This window comes from Sceloporus undulatus, chromosome 1 (assembly GCF_019175285.1).
Source record: "Sceloporus undulatus isolate JIND9_A2432 ecotype Alabama chromosome 1, SceUnd_v1.1, whole genome shotgun sequence".
Lineage (NCBI taxonomy): Eukaryota > Metazoa > Chordata > Lepidosauria > Squamata > Phrynosomatidae > Sceloporus > Sceloporus undulatus.
Window position 1 is genome coordinate 97,385,917 of NC_056522.1, and position 14,325 is coordinate 97,400,241.

At 40.4% G+C, this 14,325-nt stretch overlaps 1 long non-coding RNA gene across 1 annotated transcript; it reads right to left on the bottom strand.

Moving 5' to 3' along the window:
* Positions 1-806: 806 nt before the first annotated feature.
* On the bottom strand, positions 807-9,639 carry LOC121917526. Its single transcript, XR_006101054.1, has 3 exons — positions 9,416-9,639; positions 7,446-7,560; positions 807-1,281 (listed from the first exon to the last, which is right to left on the bottom strand). It is a non-coding gene; the product is annotated as an uncharacterized LOC121917526 (long non-coding RNA).
* Positions 9,640-14,325: the final 4,686 nt, after the last annotated feature.

Here is a 14,325-nt window from a genome sequence, read left to right on the forward strand (position 1 = left end):
TCTGTACTCTAGCTGAGACTAACAATTCGGTTTACTCTTGTTTATTTTGTAATCCATATGTACTGTATTCTCATTGTAACTTAAAACTGTACTCTAAGGGCCTCAACAGACCGGCACTAAACGCTGGTTTCGGCAAAGAGTGGGGGCATGGTGTTGATTTGATGAGTGCCCTGACGCTGCCCTGACACTGGCGTCATGCTGTGCACCCAACCGCACAGTGAGCGGCATCACGGCGCTCCTTTGGTGCAGCGTCCAGATGACGCATGCCAAAAGGAGCAGTGGAAAGTGCAGTGGCAGCAGGAAAAGCACCCTTTTTCTGGCTCCAAAAGGAGCGGCATTTTGCTGTTCTTTTTAGGCCTGGAAAAATGTGGCTTCATGCCCCAAGGACACCCCGACAGCAGCGGGGAAAGAGAGCAAGGGGCCGCTCGGCCCCTTTCTCTCTGTATTGCAGGTGTGGCCGTTTAAAGGCTGCGCCAGCGATGCACACAGCGGAAGGAGTTCCGAAATGGAGCTCCTTCTGGTGTCACTGAAAGGGAGCCACAAGCATCCTTCAGCAGCACCAAGACGTAACGGCCGCACTGCGCCATTTGGACACGACGCGGCTGTTACGTCAAAATGGCGGCACCCATGTGTACAGGGCGCTACCATTTTGACGCCCCCATCACGTGCTGGGGTGAGGCCGGTATGGACACTGCATCCTCGGCCAACCCCTAGCACGTGACAGGACGGCGCAAAGGCCCGTTTCAATCGGGCCAAGATCAGCTAATCAGTGTGTCTTTTGTTCTCCCAAAGAGTTTTAGAAGAAATAGAATCAACCTTTTATTTACTGCTTGTATGTTTGTAAATCAGAGGTGCAATATCCAAGCATCCAGAGTGGGATGTTTGACTCTCTTGCAATGGTTGTTGTTAACTTAGCAGTTTTTTAAAGGCAGATAAACCTGCATAGACAGGCTGCAGGTGGTAGGACTATTCAGTGCTCCATCCCAGGACGCTAAGCATCCTGGTTGTTTCCTTTCCCCTCTCCAGTCTTGAGTCCGTCGCCTGAGATGCTGAGCTGGTGAACAAGTCGGTGGCTGATTTGGCAAATCTGATATTGACCAACAAAATAGAGAAGAAGCCTCATGCACTTTTCGTGGTGTTTTAGGACTGGGCAGCATGTTTGCATCTGGCTGTCTTGCAAAGACAGTTAGTTATTCCTCTCCACCGAGAATTCACCCTGAAAGGAAGTCAGGGCAGTAGCGATGCAGCGATGATACAAAACTGTGAGCTTGATGTGGGGACCTGCCGGGAAAAACCAAACACTAATAATAATAATAATAATAAGAAGAAGAAGAAGAAGTTTTATTTTATTAATAATAATAATAATAATAATAATAATAATAATAATAATAATAATTTGTATACCGCCCTGTGGCGAACCAATCCGGGCGGTTGACAACAGTGATTATAACAGAGTAAAATATAAAATTAAAAACATAATCCCTCCCCTCCTTATAAAAGTATTAAAAAATATGACAGATTAAAAACACAATATCAAAACATAAAATATAGTTAAAACAAACTAAAAACCCTGGTGTCCCTCTGGAGATCCTCAACCATCACTGAAGATGGGGCCACGAGAGGAAAGAGGGGATCAGGGAACCCAGGCCGGGATGGTTAATCTGGAAAGGCCTGCCGGAAGAGATCCGTCTTGACAGCTTTTTTAAAGCTGTCTAATGATGTCAACTGACGGATCTCATTCGGCAGGTCGTTCCAGAGTTTGGGGGCGACAGCAGAAAATGCCCTCTGGGAGGTCGCCGCAAGCCTAGATTTTAGAGGCTGCAGTAAGTTCCTCCCAGAGGACCGGAGAGCGCGGGGAGGATTATACGAGAGGAGGCGGTCCCTGAGATAGCTTGGACCCAAGCCATTTAGGGCTTTAAAGGTAATAACCAACACCTTGTACTGGGCCCGGAAGCTAATAGGCAGCCAGTGGAGGGACCTCAGAACCGGAGTAATGTGGTCCCTCCTAGATGTACCAGAAATAAGCCTGGCTGCCATATTTTGTACCAGCTGAAGCTTCCGAGCCAAGCACAAGCGTAGCCCCAAGTAGAGTGCATTACAGAAGTCCAGGCGTGAGGTTACCAGTGCGTGCACAACAGTTTCGAGGTCCCTTACTTCCAGAAAAGGGCGCAGCTGGCGTATCAGCCGAAGCTGATAGCAGGCGCTCCTGACCGTCGCATTTACTTGATTTGTCATCAGGAGCGACGAGTCGAGGAACACCCCCAGACTGCGAACACAGTCACTGGAGGAGAGTGTGACCCCATCCAGGACTGGAGGTTGCAACCCAATTCTTGGTTTTGGGGCCGCTACCGTGAGCACCTCCGTCTTATCTGGATTCAGTTTCAATCTGTTTTTCCTCATCCAGCCCATTACTGCTTGAAGACATTCATTGAGAGAAGAGATGCCATTGGAATTCGTGGCCGACGAACAAGACATGGAGAAATAGATTTGGGTGTCATCAGCGTACTGATAACACCCAGCACCATAACTCCGTATTATCTCACCCAGCGGCTTCATATAGATGTTGAATAACATCGGGGACAAAATAGCCCCCTGAGGAACCCCACAAGTGAGATTCCTCTTACTGGAGCTACAGTCCCCGAGCAGCACCCTCTGGGACTGACCCGAGAGGAAGGACCGGAACCACTGCAAAGCATATATATATGTAGTTTATTTATATATGTAGTTTTTAATCTTACACTGTTTAATCTTGTTTTAAGGGGGGTATTATGTATATATGGATGTATTTTAACCTGTTGTACGCCGCTTTGATTGCCTGGCAAAAAGCGGGATAGAAATAACATTTTTATTATTTATTATTATTTATATACCGCCCAATCACTGGGAATCTGAGCAGAGGGGATAATAGACTGTTCCCTGCCCTCAGTTTTGCATTCTGATTAGCAACCTATTTTGTTTTTAATTGCACTACATAAAATAGTCTTTTCTCTACATACCTCCCCCCTTAATAAGTCATTGATACATGCAAGCTCCTTTCAAGCTTGTATGTGTCAATGTGACGAACAACCTTTCTATTGTGGCAGGCGCTTGGGACTTTTGTTATCCCACCTAATTTATGTGAAGGGCCCCAAGATACTCTCCTACGATGGCCCAACACCCCTGCGTTTCTAAAGATCAGTAGTGTGGTTTGATTTCAAACCCACAGGCCAAGTGGATATTCAAACAAGAATAAAAGTTTATTTTAAAACGGAATGGAAAAAGGTAACTCTGACATGAAGTTGTTACTGTGTCTTTCTCAGTTACATATATACAGGTTTGTTCTTAAATCCCAATTAATAACTCAGCCACACAGGCTATAATATCCCCTAGGAAATTATGTAACCGAAACCCCTCTTCCAGAGTCTGGCTACACTGAGTCTCTCTTCTCTAGACTCCCAAACGAATACAATACAATACAAGATGCTGGTAATGACCTATAAAGCCCTAAATGGCTTGGGCCCAGGGTGCTTGGAGGACTGCCTATCCCCATATAATCCACCCCGCACACTCAGGTTGGCAGGGAAGAACTTGCTGGAGGTCCCAACGGCACGTTATGTGAGGACCTCGCTATGGGCCTTTTCTATCTCAGCCCCTAGAATATGGAATAATCTCCCAGAAGAGCTCCGCTCCACCACATCTTTAAATCTCTTTAAGAAGAATCTTCTCCCACGCCTTCCCCCCATGAGACGTCATTTTATGTTTTACCCCCTCTGTCGATGACCTTGCAATGTTATGGATTCCCCCCACTCAGCTGACCCTATTGTTGTTATTGTGATTGTTTTTAAATGCTGTTTTAATTGTTTTATCTTGATGTATTTTTTATCTAAATCTGTACATCGCTTTGATCAAAGTTGGAAAAGCGGGATAAAAATAAATTATTATTATTATTATTATTATTATTATTATTATTATTATTATTATTATCATCATCCCTCTCTGGACCTATCAGACCCTTTCTTGGTCTATGATCAACACCCCACTCTAACAAAATGCTGTTCCCTCAGGATCTTCTGGAACACAGTCCTCTCTTGGACTCGACTGTTCCCCAACTGAACACCAGCTTCCTCCCTCAGGATTCCAAACCCTAACTGACTGAAACCAACTGCCAAGCGGAATCTTCAAACTCCTCAGCCATCACCTGATTGGCTTAGGGTCTCTGGCTTCTGATTGGCTGGTTTGTGAGTCAGTTCATGACAGTCAATGAGTATCATAATGACCAAAACAATATACAATTTTACCTATTTTTATATTTACCCTTTTATCCTAGAATCAATCATAACAATACATAACATTTTATTTGAACAGGTTATACATTTTTTCATTTGTATTCAAGTACACTCGTGGCAGACAACAGCGTATTTGTTTTCCACTCCATAATCTCATTTACACTGTTATCCTTTTTAGGAATCTTTATTGGTTCAGTTCCTATAACTGCCGAGGAATCTCTTTTCACCAGCTGATGATCTGCCATCTCATCTGATAAAAAGTCTGTATTTTTTTTCTGTCTCACTGGACCAGATTCTTTGAGTGCTTTGCGCAGCCTTTAAATCTTCTTTTGTATACTACAAAACATCTTTTACCGATGCCATCAGGCTTTCCATATAAGTTCATGATCTCTGGCTCTGTTTCTTTCCATACTGGATCTCTTTTATCTGTCTTTTGGTCATCAAATGAATATGTTTGGATGGGTTATCAGTGGAATACTTATTGGAAGATCGGAACCCGCATATTACCAGGCTAATGGCCAATTTTCTGGTGGAGGCAACAAGACTATGGCTTAAATTTTAATAACGATCCTGAAGTTTTATTGTAAATGTATGTTGTTGTTGTATGCCTAATAAAAGTTGACTGACTGACTGACTGGTCATCACTGGCATTCATGACAGCAAAGTTTATAGATGCTAGCATGTTTTGTATACACATGTCCATTCTTTCACGTTTCACTTTTTCAAGATTCTGCCAATCTCTTTGAACTAGACCATTCTCTTGGGTTATATCACCCGTTGCCAAGCCAACTTTGTTTTTCATATTGTTGCCTGTTTATTGGCTCTATGGTAATTCTCTTAACAGTTTCTGATTTTTTATTTGATTTTATTTGTCTTTAGAGTCCAGCATGCTCTGTAGTCTGGCAATCTATTTATTTGTATTAATTCTCTGTGTTCATCTGAACTAAATTCTTGAGGTGAGGTTAAGACCAATAAGCAAGGTTTTGGTGAATGTGAGCTACCAAAGTCAGTTACTCTATCAACTGCCATTTCCATGGTAAATGCAGGTACTGTGCTCTCTTTGTGGCAGCATTCTCTCTCTCTACAGGCCTAGCTGACCTTACACAATGGGCTGATCTTTTATCTTTGGCCCCATACAGACAGGACAAAATAAAGCTGCTTCGGGTTGACCCATTTTGGAGATATGCTGTTTAAGTGATGCATGCTTCTTAAGAGTCCGGAAGCTGCACCAAAGCCTTAGGACTGGATCGTGGCTTTGGGGCGGCTTCCAGACTCTTGGGACTCATGCATCACTTAAATAGCATTCCTCCAGTGACCCAAAGCAGCTTTATTTTGGCCTGTCTGTATGGGGCCAAAATTATCGATTTTAGGGCAATTATTTCTCAGATGTCCTGAGCTACCACATTCATAACATGTTTTCTGACTTGTTTTGGGGTGACCTTCCTTAGGCCAGCTATATCTCTTATTTGTGTCCAGGTCACACTCTCTTGACCCAGAACTTTTTCTCTCAGCCTCATGTGTCTTTTCTTGTTGCCAAGGCTTCAACTTTTTGCCGCTACCACTTCATCTTTTGAAGCTTGCCAGTTTTTAGGATTCCTTTTGTCATTCCACTGAGATTTTACCTCAGGTTTTGACATTTTTTTTGCCATCTTCTCTTATTATCACTAAATCATCCATCATTCTGGCTGCTTCTGCCACCGTTTTAGGCTTTTTATCTTGTACCAACCATTTGTATTCTTGAGGGATGACATTATAAAATTCCTCTAAACCTATTAAACTTTGTAATTCTTCTTTTGAAGTTGCTTTAGAGCCATCTATCTAGCTCTTTAACAGGTAGTCCAACAGACATCCTAGCTGAACATAACTCTCATCTCCCTTTCTTTTTAGTCCTCTAAACTCTCTTTGATGATGTTCAGGAGTTAGTCAAAATCATTGTTTTACCATCTCTTTAAACAAATCATATTCTTGTGCCTCATCTGTTCTCATTTCTGCATAAATTTCTGTTAATCCTCCACAAATTTGTGATCTTAAGTAACTCATCCTCTGAAGATGCCAGTCAGGAAGAAACTCTTCTAGAACATGGCCACATAGCCCAAAAACCCACAAAAAACCATGGATGCCAGCCATGAAGGCTTTAGACTAAACAGTTGTTTGTTCAGGCACTTGTTACTTCTTAGAGGTTACTTGCTGGCAAATGTTAAACTCCCTACAGAGTATTGCTGTTACTAGATTTCAAGGACACTGACACTGTCCTTCTTGCCTACTTTCCAAGCCTACATGCAAATAGTATTGCCACTCAGGCTAACTATAATAACTCCCTCAACTAGAGTCATTAACAGGTTAAAAGTCCCTCACTCTAGACTATAACCAAGTTCCCCTCTGGAACAGACCCTATCTCTCACTGGAATCCTTCATATCACTGTCCCTTTCTGGACGAAGCAGTTTCTTAACTGGACTTCCAACTGTGAAAATGGAATCTTCAACCTTTACCTGCCAGCATTCCATTGGCTGGCTCTCTCTCTCTCTGGCTCAGGATTGGCTGTTGCTGTTGCTAAGCTAATCCGTCTTTTCCCTACAGTTGGTTAGGTCTATACAAGGCATGACTACAAGTTACAGGGAAGCACCTATTGGCAGGATATATTCCATTTATCCTATTTTACTGTTTTGTAGAAAAGCGTAATATTGTTTTTCTGAATTTCTAGAACTTTAGTTTGAGAAATTTCAGAAAGTAGTAGGAAAACCATTAAATAAAAGGAAAGTCATTATTACCATCTTGCAAATAATTGTCCCATCCATTTTTCTGAAGTCATTTTCTCAATTAATTCTGGAAGTGTGTTATCTTACAAGAGAAAGCAAATTCATTAAAACCCTGTTTTTAAATAAGTTTAATATTTATAATAATATTTATTTACTTATACCCCGCTCTTCAGCTAAGGCTATCAGAGCGGCTAAATAAACGAATAATAAATTATTCGTTTATTATAAATAAGTAAATAAAATATTTTACTATTTATTTATTTAATGAATAATAAATTATTCATTTATTGTTCTTTTCACCAGCTCTTCACAACATTTTCCTCCCCCTTTTGATTTTGTATAACATCAAACTCTTGTTTAAAAAATCTAGAATAAATAGCTGGTGTCTTAACTATTATCCTGAGATGTAAATTATTAAGTTACCAATTTCTTTATGATGATCTTGGTTTCCTTTTGGAGCTCTTTGTTTTGTTGTATTTAACGCAATACTCCAGAACTGCATCTGTGGGGTTCTTGGCCAGGGATAGCTCCTTGTTCACTGAAAAAAACAACAAGAGTTAATTTGCAGCAGCGGAGACCAGCAAGATGAAATCCAGTGGGAAAAGTTCAGCTGAAGAATAATAGCTCCCCTTGCATTTATTTGTTTTTTTAACTAAAAAGCATCCTGGGGGTGAAACCTTCAGCAACCGCTATAGATAAGTTATACGTACTTCATATCATTTCGTGATGAGGTAGTCAGTGGATTGTGATAGTTCTTAAACTACATCTAACAAGTCTCAGATCTGTTAACAGTTGTAAATAATAATAATAAATAATAATTTTTTATTTATATCCCGCTTTTTGTAGAAACAAAGCAACAGAAAACATATAAAATCATACAATGATATATACAATATCCCCCTCCCCCCGTTAAAAAAGAATTAAACAAATTGAGATTAAAATTACATAGATAATATTAAAATCTAATAATCGTGGGCAGAGTCATGGCATAGACCAAAACTGTCCATGATGTATGGAAGTGATTCTTATGTGATAAAATGATAAGGTGGGCCCACATCTTCTGGACACAGACCACACATATATGGGTCATATATTAAGTTTAAGAGAAACTTAAAATGGAGAAGAGTATTTCAAAATAAGAAAGGAAAAAAGGTCATTTGAGGTCTTCAGAGCTTGTGGCCCTTTAGGTCAGGAATCGCCAGCCTATAAACTAAATTGTCCTGCTAGCTGATCCTAAGGGCCTTAGGATCTTGCCCCCTTGCAATTATGTGTGAGGTACATATGTGGAGGTTTTACACTTGTATGTTCAAAAGCAATTTAGCCTATGTAGGGAAGGCAAGGAAGGAAGGGTAGAAAAGGCACACTCAGCTGCTACCTTAGAAGCTTTATTTCTCCCTCAACTTTCTCCGTAAGGGGGAGGAGTATGAGGGACAAAGCTGGGGCTGCAACCACCACCTGATACTTCAACCAGGAACTGGATAATGTTGAGTGTGTGCCCCTGCCCCCTGATGCCATTCAACCCATAGAGTTGTCTCAGAGCAATTCTCCTCCCATCCCCCCAAATGATTTCATGTGGTCCTTTTTCCTTTGGTCCTTTTCTCACTGAGCAGATAATATTAAATGGATGGTTTGGGAAATAGCCCCCTGCCAGACAGTGGACTGCAATTCTCATTACCTACAGCCACCACGGCCAGTGATCAATAATAATAAAGTTGTAATCGTCATCTAGAGAACGACATGTGGGTTATTAAGAAACTGAATCAATAGCATGTGTAATTACTGTGTTTGACTATTTCCTTTGGTCCTTTTCTCACCAAGCAGATAATATTAAATGGATGGTTTGGGAAATACAAGAATGAAATTTGACAAGAATTCAACAACCTCATGTTGATTTAGGAACATTTTCTGAAGAAAAATAAAATCCATCCCAACAAGCTGAATCATGTTAGGGAAGTAAATCTGGGGTGCATAGAAGACTGGAAATGTTTAGCCTGTTATAAAAACAAGGTTAAATTTACCCAAAAGGGAAGGGGCATTTCTTGCTTGCAAATCAAACCCAAATGGTTCTATTTTGTTTTTCGAAATAGAAGGAAACTCATGCTGTAGCATCTTGTCCACCACTGCTTCTTCAATAGAAACAGGTCAGTAGTATATGAGATACATTATCAATAACAAATGTATTTGCTTGGCTATGCCAAGGGGAAGTGTATGTACGATAGTAGCTGTTACTAGCAAGACGTTGGGGAATTAAAAGAGTTGTTTCAAAAGAAATGGGAGAAGCTTGAATTAATCTACTTGTCCTAATTGTTGTAGAGATTAAATTCGGAGTGTCTTTTATTATTAGTTCTTCCTACCTGCCCACCTGTTAGTCCCTCCTGTGGTAGTTGACTCACCTTCCTTCAGCTTGATCCTAAGATAAACAATGAGCAGCAGCAGAAGCAAAGTTACTGGCAAGAAAATTCCAGTGAAAAGGAACCATCCAGGCAGCTCTCTCACGAACACTGCCAGAGAATATCCCATGGCCTGACAAGCCAGAAGCAATCTTTGCGCTGGCCTCTAAAATTCTAGTGCCTTTGTACTTCTGTTTTCTTTATACTACTTCTGCATGGCCTTTGCTCAGCCGATATTAACTTCTTTTTCGTTTGGACTTTGCTTTGTTTGTACAAGTCTGTGATTTCTAATAACAGGGCCAACGGATTACAGAGTTACTCAGTTGCAGAAGTTTAAAGGGCATATAAGAATTACCCAGACTAATATAGGCTTTAGCTTTTTGTGATAAAGAGTGTTTTCTTCTCCCCATTCAACTATTAATTTGAAACTTTTGTACACTGCCTTTTTTCTATTATAATCAGGGAGATGACCAACATAAGAAAGGAAATGCATAATCCTTTGCTGTTTCACACTTGTATTTTGTTAACACTGATACTTGCTGAAATCTAAAATGGTTCAGTGATCAGGAAAAAAGAAGTGTGTGTCTGCACCTTTCAGAGTTTTGGAAAATGTCATACAACACGTGAAATATAGTGCTCCCATAATCCAGTCCTAAAAACTGAATCACACAATACAATAAGATACATAATGCATAGTTTAGGATCTGTTTACTCTCAAGGAGGGCACTACCCTGACCCAGAACCACCATACATGAGTAGAGGAGGTTTAAACCAGTGGTGGGAAATATGCAGCCCCCAGGTTTTGATGGACTACAATGAACATTACCTGTCACCATTGGCTGTGTCATCTAGAGCTGATGAGAATTGCAGTCCATCAATATCTGGAGAGTGATGCATTCCCCATTGCTGTTTTAAACCTCTTCTTACTCTCCCACTTTCAGCTATTTTTGCAAAAGCATCATCACTCCCTAGAAAGATCTTAGAAAAATAGAAAAGTCCATTTGTACCAACATGTAATTCATTCATGTTCAACATTTTACCCTCATCTATGCTGCTCTTACATTTGCCTCACATTTTGAGCCGTCACTCTCACTTTGGATTGTATAAGGTCCTTGGAGGAAGAACCTTGTCTTTTGAACTGAAGCAACTGCCTTTACCCCTATCAGTATTGGAAGGACCATTGCCTCCTTGTGTGAGACTACCTATTTGCTATGATCTTCAATAGAGACTTGAATATTCCAACATCACAGTAGTGTTCATATATTTAAATGGGACCGAGGAGAGGGCTATGCCCACTTTTCTAATTCTCACACAGGAGGTTTGTTTTGCCCCTTAATAGGAGCTTTGAAGTCTCTTTCAGCTTGTTGCCTCTGGTTCTGTAACATTAATTCAGTATGGTAAAGACTTAATATGAGATTGTTTACATACAATGCTTGTGTTCTATGAATAAGATGCAGTTTACTCCTTCCCTTATTTACATTGATAAGCACTTTTTCACACAGCACAAACTAGAATTTTCTACCACAGTATAATGTGATCACCATTAACTTGGGCAGGATTAAAAGAGGATTAGACAAGTTAATGAGAAATAGTTACTAGTTGTGATGGTGGCCCATATTGATTAGTCACAGAGTGTTGTATTAGATAGATCTGTGGTCTGACCCATCATGGTAGTTCTTATGTTGGTACAGCAACACAAATAAAGGAGTATATTATTACACTCATCTCTTGCTAGTGTTTGGCCACTAGGACAATAGAAGACTGGATTAGATAAATCTTTGGCCTCTGTAGGTGGTAAATTACAACCGTATTTCTTTGTCTCTGTTGGTCACATCCTAAATAGTTTTCTGGCCTTGTGTCTTCTCCCATAAACTCTGTAATCCTCCAATGCATTTGCAAATTATTTCTGAGGATTAAAATGTTGATGGCTTAAAATACTGGCAACAGAATACATGAAGCTGGAAAATGATTTTTGTTATCAAAGCATAATAGACCTCCTGCTGATTGTGAACAGGAAAGTCTAAACTGTGGATGTTTTGGGAAAGTTAGAAGAAAGCACTTTCTTCTTGTCTTTTTGTGGCATTTTACTTGGATAAGTCACCCATTCTGAGCTTCAGAGAAAGGCAAAAGTAAACACCCTCTGAACAAATCTTTCCAAGAAAATCCTATGATAGGTTCACCTTTGGGTTGCCATAAATCAGAAATAACTTGAAGGCATACAGCAACAACAGAAGACATTTTGGCTATCTTTGTGAGAGGTAGGAGGGCAAGTATATTTTCAAAAAGCCACAGTTCAACCATGGAGCATAAGAAATCAAACGTCCACTGGGAATACCTGTGAACATATTTGGGGTGCATTGTTCCATCCTCTTTGCAGATTTCAACTGTGATAATCCTTTTTAAGGAAATGAACCACTGCACAGCAGAAGATCCTCCCAATGGTTTAGAAAATGTTAGTTTGTTCAATGCCTGAGAACAGTAACTTGATATCTCATGGTTTGGCAAGCCACCAGATGGTACCAAGTAAGCAAAGCTGATAACCTTCCTAAATAACGGTACGGCTGTGCTCAATCCAGAAGAACTCTTTCTTTAATATTTAATTGTTGCCTTATACAGTGTGCCCTTGCCTTACACGAGGGACCTGTTCCAGATCACCACCACCACCACCCCCGCGTAAAGCAAATCTGTGTATGCTCGAGCCCCGTTAAAAACAATGGGGCTCATGTATGCAGCGTGCGTGCACGCCATTTCCTCGTCCATTGCGCAGCTTTCAGCATAAGCTGAAAGCCACGTATAGCATGTCTGCATATAATGCGGGCACCCCGTATCTTCGCTAAAGTCCAATATTTCAACTTTCTTGTCCTAGATCAGAGAAATGTCTCCTCAAGGGAATTTCCATTCTGCCAGTACTAACTCTGTGTTTGTGTTTACAGCCTCTTAAATTCCTTGTGGTAATTTCAACCGAAAACAGCAACAGCATTGAACAGCATAGACTATTCTTTTAATACAATAATTAAAACAGAAAATTCTTAAAGTGGTTTTGGATTTAATAGAGCTTCAGCTAGGGAAAAAGAAAAGCATTTCAGTCCAGAAGTGTGTGAAGTGATCTATTTTTGGCTTTGTAGGGTTCAGCCAGAGTAAACAAGAAAGAGTGATGCCAGGTGTTGGGAAAGTATTTGGATAATAATCAAAATATAACACCCAATTAGTATGACAAGCCAGGATGTGAGACAGATCCAAATGACAGATGAACTGACATTCTGCATTGCTTGGTGCTGTGAGGCAGTCATATGCTACAGAACTGAGATTCTTCCTGTTTTTCACAAGTGAATTCTACAGATGCATATACAAAACTGCACATTCTAGATCTAAGGAATTTTTGAACCTTGGCAGTTGCACATCCAAGCAGATAGATCCCAGAAGCTGACACTAGTTCCATTTCTGAGGGGAATTTTGTTTAACATGCACAAATCATGAATATACACAATAGACACTGTCTGGGAAATAGTTTTTAAGACTATGAACTCTAGGAATAAATTAGGTCACATGAAATGAACAGCATGGCACATGTAAGACAGACAAAGCAGTTGTTAACAATTCTGAATTTGAAAATTTGGTGAGGTGTGGACCGCTGAGTTCTCCTGGGGACTGATGTAAACCCCCACTACATTTCCACCCCTAACATGGTGGTCAGATATACTATCCACCATGTTGGAGGTGGGAAAGTAGTACAGTGGTACCCCGGGATACGAATTGATCGCGTTACGAAATTTCCGGGATATGAAAAAGTTAGATTGGAAAAAACTGTTCCGGGATACGATGTTTTTTTCGGGTTACGAAATTTATTTCGGCGCGAAATTCAAACGCAAAGCGCGGCTAGCGGCTTTCCAGCGCTAATGGAAAGCCTTTTCGGGTTGCGAAATTACTCGGGTTACGAACGGAGCGGCGGAACGAATTAATTTCGTAACCCGAGGTAGCACTGTAGATTTAAGAGGTCACATCAGTCCTCAGGAGACTCAGCGGTACACATCCCACCAAAATTTCAAATTTTTGTTTGTGTCCAAATGCCCTCAATGGGATGTGGGGGCAATTTTGCCATGTTTGTGGCCCTCCCAAGTTGGTTTAGAAACCTTTTTAACAACAGGAAGTGACCCAGTTGTCAACTTCATGGTGAACAAAGTGCTGCTCTCCAGCTTTTGCTAAACTGCAACTCCCATTATCCTCCAGATAGCATAGAAGAGATGGTGAAGAACATTGGAAGCTGTAGTCTGCCAGCATCTGAAGGGGCACCTTATGTAAAGACTCAAATCTTGAAAAATGAAATCTACCTTTGGAAAGCAATAGTTGACAACCTGGATAGAAAGTCTGACTCCCCTCCACCAAATAAATGTTCTAAATACATTATTAATTTTCTGAAAATGTTTGGGCCTTATGAGTTTAGCAGAGCTCTAAGATCATCTGGAGAGGCCATTTTCTATGTCCTAGCACCTTCTCAGGCTCATTTGGTGAGAACAAGGAAACGTGTCTTCTCCTGCACTTGGGATTCCCTCCTTAGAGAGGCCAGGATGGCCCTATCCCTGCTTTCAACAGCAGGTAAAAACATTTTTGTGCCATCAGGCTTTTTCAAACTGATGAGGGCTGGGTGCTGCATGACTCGGATTGTAAGGTCTGTATAAAGTTTTTAATACACTTTAATATTTTAAATGTTTAATTTTAAACTATAAATCAGTATTTTTTAAACTTTATATTTTTAAAACTTTTGTATTGTTTTTGAATTTATTGTCAGCTCCCTTGAGTCCCTATATTGGGAGAATGGCAGGATATAAATAAACATAAACACAAACACAAACACAATAATAATAATAATAATAATAATAATAATAATAATAATAATAATAATAATAATAATAATA